The sequence below is a fragment of the Seriola lalandi genome, unplaced genomic scaffold (assembly GCF_002814215.2).
Source record: "Seriola lalandi dorsalis isolate HSWRI2012SDOR001 ecotype SW California unplaced genomic scaffold, Sedor1 jcf7180002054910, whole genome shotgun sequence".
Classification (NCBI taxonomy): Eukaryota; Metazoa; Chordata; class Actinopteri; order Carangiformes; family Carangidae; genus Seriola; species Seriola lalandi.
This window is the reverse complement of record NW_019525462.1, coordinates 587,324-593,659: the sequence shown is the minus strand read 5'-3', so window position 1 is coordinate 593,659 and position 6,336 is coordinate 587,324.

Genomic DNA, 6,336 nt, shown 5'->3' with positions numbered 1-6,336 from the left:
TAAAAACCACAACTATTGATGTAACCATACCTGTTGTATTTCTGTAGTATTTCTCGCAGTGCTGGACTGTTATATTCAAGACATGTCTGAAAGCCACTGTCTGACAGTTAGAAACAGACAGCATGGTAAAAATAAATATAAATCTACAAATGATTGGCCTCTGTTTCATGTCATGTTAACCATAATCAGCACTGCAGCAACTGCCAGTTGATGAAGTTTAAATTCGTGAATTTCTGAGATATTAAGTTTAAAGGGAAAGACAGCAAAGATTAAAGCTATAGTAAATATACATCAGTATAATGTGTATTCCCCAGAAATGCTTGGGAATTGGTACAACTCAGACCTTTTTTTGTTCTCTGTTTGAATTACCCCACACTGTTGCACACATGAGGAAAAGTTATGCAAGAATATCATTCATCTATAATTCAGTGGAAGCTGCAATAACAACTGGTGACTGGAAGAAAATGTTGTATGTATGTTCCGCAATATAGCACATGCTACTACACATGCTACTGTATCTCTTCAATTCATCTCTAAAATATAACATCAGGCAAATGAGATGTTATCATCACAGTCTCAATTCTTTTTAGAAATTGAAAAAAGGAACTAACAATTTTAACCATTGCTACAACCTGTTTTCATGTGTGTGTGTGTGTGTGTGTGTGTGTGTGTGTGTGTGTGTGTGTGTGTGTGTGTGTGTGTGGTGGGAAGGGTGCACAAATGCACAGTACACACAGCTCACCTTGTCTTTGTGCAACCAGCTGGATTAGATATCTATCTGTCTATCTATCTATTAATCTCTCTGGTTAAGGGGGCTAACAAGGACCCTGCTTTCCTTAGAACAAAAGGAAGGGTTATACCTATTATTAGCGAGACACTTGGTGTCCAGATATTCATGTAGCAGAGGAGTGGGAGTTATAAGAGCTGGTGTTCATTATAGGATGGTTAGGTGAAAATGGACTGTATGCCATAGGAGCTATATCTGTCCATGAGTGTGTGTACACATAAGTAATTGAGTGGGTGTAATGCTCTGAGTGCAGTCACTGGTTCCGTAAAATGACTCATAACAGCCAGATATGACATGACATCATAAATATTATATTCATAGATTATCTATCGTCTTAGATGATTTGCATGTAATTGCGGGGAACTATAAATCCTATACTGATGCTGCTTGTTAATTGCCTATGATTTTATTAAGTATTAGTCACAAAAGGCAATATAATTGTTCTCCGTTGACCAAATAAATATAAACATGAAAAAGAAATAAGTAGTTACAAATGTGATGGGATTTATTTTTGATCTTTTGCTTGTATGTTTCACAGCAAAATGAGATACTGAACTGGTGGATTATCTAAAAAGTGTATGCATTTGAAAACATGACTGCATTCAGCACCATGATTTTAAACCTATGTAAGATTAATTAATGAGTCCAGTCGTTCTCAAAGTGGGGTCCAGGGACCCCCAGTGGTCCTTGAGGGGGTTGCTGGGGTCCCCAGCAAAAAAGGGGAAATCATTTATTTTCACTATTATTCCATCGATAAGTAACACAATGATGGAATGTTTGACTATTTTGGTCACTTTCTGTAATTACACATCTAAAAGAAAAAATCTTATCGAATGGGGTCTGTGGTCTACTTTGTGTCAGTTCAGGGGTCCTTGGCGTGAAAAAGTTTGAGAACCACTCAATTAGTCTACCACCTATATTGCATATAGGAATTGATCATTTTGGATAATTTTGCACTCTTCAAATGCAGAGGTCTTATACTATTTGGCATTTAGCATTGTGTCTATTATCTCAATTGAACAGCTCTTCATAACTGATTATATGCCTCCCTCTAGTGGTGAAAATCTCACAATACATTCAGAGGTGCAATATTTCAGAATATGCAATGTTGTCAAACACACACACACACACACACACACACACACACACACACACACACACATACACACACACACACACACACACAAAGAGAGTTATAGCTACAGTTCTTATGGATATTACAATATATTAGATATATATAAGATAAGAGAAGATAGTTACATATTAGCCCAGCAGTGGGGCCAGAGTTAACAGTAAAAAAGAATGCAAAATGAAAATATCAAATAATAAAAACCTATAGGTGAATAATAGTATTGTATAACAATATAGTAAGTACAGGTAGATATTAAGAATATGTTGTAGTATGTCAAAACATAGCAGCATAAACATAAAGACTATTTCAGAGTTTGTGTGTTTTAATTGTTACACATGGTAAGTTTGTGAAACACAGTAGAATTGGACAATTAAAGTACTATGGATTAAAATCACTCAGGAAATTCAGAAAGACCAGCACCCAGCCAAAAAAACTGTCATTCCATTACATGTGTATGGGCAGGAAATAATTTACCATACTTTGACTGGAATTTAACATTGATGTCAGCAGTGACCTCTTTGTCACCATATAGTTAGGCCAAGTGGTATAACAGGCAACTAGAGAGGTGGGAATATGTTAGAGTAAAGGATGTTTTGCAAACAAAGTTTATCTATATCTAATTGGTTAGTCTTTTCATATAAAAACTGAATAGAGCGAGGAGAGAAGTTGCTTCTCTTTCACTTCACTTCATCATTATATTGCGTTACACTAAGGTTACCAGCCCCCCTCACTCACACTCAATCTCACTCACAGTGACTTGACTCTGATGATAACAGCCTGGTTTTACTTTTAGTGGTTTTTTTGATTATTTATTGTCAATCATTTGCGATTACCTACTACATGTAGCAGTTTAAAATTAAATGCATTATATGCTTATGTATTATTAAATTCTATGGTTTTAGTTTTAGATAACATAAAACGGTGCATGTTATGGCTTACAGTTGTAAAGGACATGCATAGAGGACCCCAGTAATGAGTTTTGAAGTCTGGCAGTAAGTTACCAGTCAACATCTCTTAATGCGCCTCCCATCGAAGGAGTCTAGAATCGGGCCTGTTTGCAGTAAAAGGTGTGAGACCAGAAGATAGGCTACAAATAAAAAAGTTCTGTGTTTAGATAGGGGGTGGCACAGCGGTGCAGTGGTTAGCACTGTCCTCACAGCAAGAAGGTTCTTGGTTTTGAACCCATGGCCTGGGGCCTTTCTGTGTGGAGCTTGCATGTTCTCCCTGTGCCTGTGTGGGTTCCTCGGGCTTCCTCCAAGTCCAAAGACATGCACATTAGGTGAATTGGTGATTCTAAAGTTTTTTTGAAGACAGAGTGGATACAGAGGGAACATACTGTAGAGAGGATAAAAGCATCATTTACCCACACCACAGAGCTTTGCTCTATTGTTTATGGGCTGAATTGTGTGTGCACAGCAGTTTCTGAAGTCCCTTATTCGCAAACCTATTGACTGGAAGACATGTTCATATAGGTACTCAAGCATAGTGCGACTGCCACATTTTTGAGGCTGTTCTTTATTTATCACACTTGATTTCTTCTTGTCCTCACAGCAATCATGTTTTAGCTTAGGTTTTTGTAATTGCAACCATGTCAAGATCAACCAGTCAAACATGCACATGCGCACAAACATGTGGCACGTGCATACTTTGTGGGAAGACAAACACACACACACGCATGCACGCACGCACGCACACACACATGCGCACACACACAGACACACACGCACCATTCACATTCTTATTTTAATTTGGGTGTGGAGCATGTAGTCAAAGTGCCCTGTGGGCTGACCATATCAGGTCGTGACATTTGCATTTGACAGAAATCACATCACACAGGGTTAATACTAGAGACAATGGAGGGATGGAAAAAAAGAAAAAAAAATGTGGAAAAGGTTTCCCCCATTCCTCCCACATCCCTTTCCCTCACTCTTTCCCCCCTTCAATCCCATAGCTGAGGTGCTTAAATTAAAAAGGAAGAAATGCAATTTAAAGACATGGGGTAAACAATCACAAAACACTTGTTTCTGGAGGAGACACAATTTCCTGCTACCTTGTCCAATTTCTTATGGCCTGGAGGGCTGCCGCATGCGTTTTAACACCTGGTTCTACACCGCTGATTAAAATTGTAATGCCTGTGTTGAATCAATCCATATGACATTTTGGAAATACACAAGTATCAGGACATTTTATATAGACAGCATTTTTTCTATTGTTTTCATTTGAAACAAAAAGGTGCAAGGTGGTGACTCGCACTGGGTGTCACTACTATGCCTTCCAACTGTTTGAGGAGAGAAAATAAAGTTTCAATATCCTAAACAAGTATAAATATGTCCCTATCATTGTTCTACATAGTATTTAACAAAAAGCCACATGTACAGTGTACTGAATAACCTGAAATGGGACAGTTGTCAGTGTATTTCTGTGGTTTTGTGGTGATCATCATTAATTGTAGCCTGAGATTTCATACTTTCGCTCCCAAATAGTAGAACTCAGAAGAGAATTAGGTCCACTTCTAAGGTGTGTTACATGTTACATATAATTTGTTTAAAGGAGCTATTTGTAGGCTAAGTTTTGCTATTTCTACACAGCTAATGATAGCATTAACAGCTTTTTATTTACCAGTTTGGCTAAGAGCTTCAGCCATCATTGTATTTACAATTCAAGAAACTATAACTATGATTCAGAGGTCCTCTGAACAGCTGTACTTTTTAAGGGCACCATGGACACCACAGTGACTCGCTATCGGAAAGTGACGAGATAGGCTGTCTGGGCTGGAGCTAGATGATTAGCATGCTGACTTCAAGACAAGAAAAGAAGTGATAGAAATACAAAACAAAAAAACAAAAAAACAAGTAGCAAGCTCTTGGCGAGTAAAGGAGTGAAGTGTGTGCTTCCATTTCCAAGGAGCCATGCGAATCTAGCATCTTGGGTTACTATCATCCCTGTCAATGCGCCTGTACATATAATTTGTTTACTGTTTGTTTATTATGTTTACAATGCAAGATGTTATAATCTGCCCCCTTCTTCGGGGGAGTCTGGATGCAACACTGACTCAGTATCAGAAAGTGATGAGATGGGCTGACTGGGTTGGAACTGGCTGGTTAGCATGCTAACTTCAGTATAAGAAAAGCAGGGATGGACACAAGCGAAACAAGATGGTTGCTTTCCACTGTTGGAGACAGCGCTTGGTGCGTAAAGGTATGGAGTTTGATTCTGAACTTGCAACGTTTCTTCTAGACTGGTAAAGTAAACAGATCGCAATACCAAACTTCAAACCCACACACCCTCCTTTAAAAACTTAAACAGTTTTTTGCACTTGGCAAAATCAGCTCATGGAAATTTGCCATGAATCAAATTTGAAGAGCAACTGTGTCTTCCTGAAACAAAAGAAGGTCAGAAGCCCTGGCTGAGAGTTGAAAGATCATTTAAGGGCAAAAATACAAACAAGAATGATCATTTTAGGGTGGCTAGAATGAATGAAAGGGAGCGCGAAGAGAGAGAATGAGAACAAGAGAAAGAATGTCCAGGTTTTTGTACCACTATTATACCAGTATACCCCCTCCGGCCAAACATCTGAGGCAGAGTGACAGACGGACCGTTGTTTGCTTCACACCACAGTAATGTTTTACCAGCCCCTGCGCCCATGTCAATCAATGGCCGGCATGTTCCAAAACATATTCAACACACAAAGAGAACACTTTGGCTTGAGGAAATGGATTGTGCGTAAGATTGGCAGGGGACTCTCTGGATGTGTCAATCACCAAAGGCCCTTTGTTTTACCCCTGTCCTAAGCTTTAAGAACAAAGACATTTCCTTTTGTTTCATTTGTCTTTGAACATGATATAAACACATGAATTTTCAGTTTTACATTTGGATTGAGGAGAAAGAGACACTTTTCTTTGTAAGATAACAAAAAAAAAAAAGCTCAAACAAAAGTATAATGCTGTAGATATATCCCAGGGAGGGGATTTTGTCGAAAGCCTACAGGTGAGAGTGGAATTCACAACAGTCTTCTCTGTGCAGCAGGCTTTTGTGAATGTGCTAATCTACACATTTCATGATATGTTGATGATGAGTGCAGGATGAGAGGCGTAGCAGTGGGAAGGCAGTCAGGTTGTTAGCATTTGAAACCGCAATTTCACACAACGGACAATTGAAATCTGAGAGAGCTGCTGGTCCGGTCCCTGGCATCGAATCTAAGCGGCTTCTCTCTTTTTTCTTTTTCTCATCTCTCTCCTCTCGCCTCTTGTCCTTTCTTCCTGTCTGGCCTCTCCAGGTGCTGCGCTATCTCACAGCTAACACAGGAATCCGTGAGCCATGTACATCCACGGCCCTTTGAAAGAGGAAGCCACTTTGCTGCTCATCCTGGAAAGCACCTTCCATCGTCCTCTGTGTTCCTCGGGGAGATGAAGGGAGC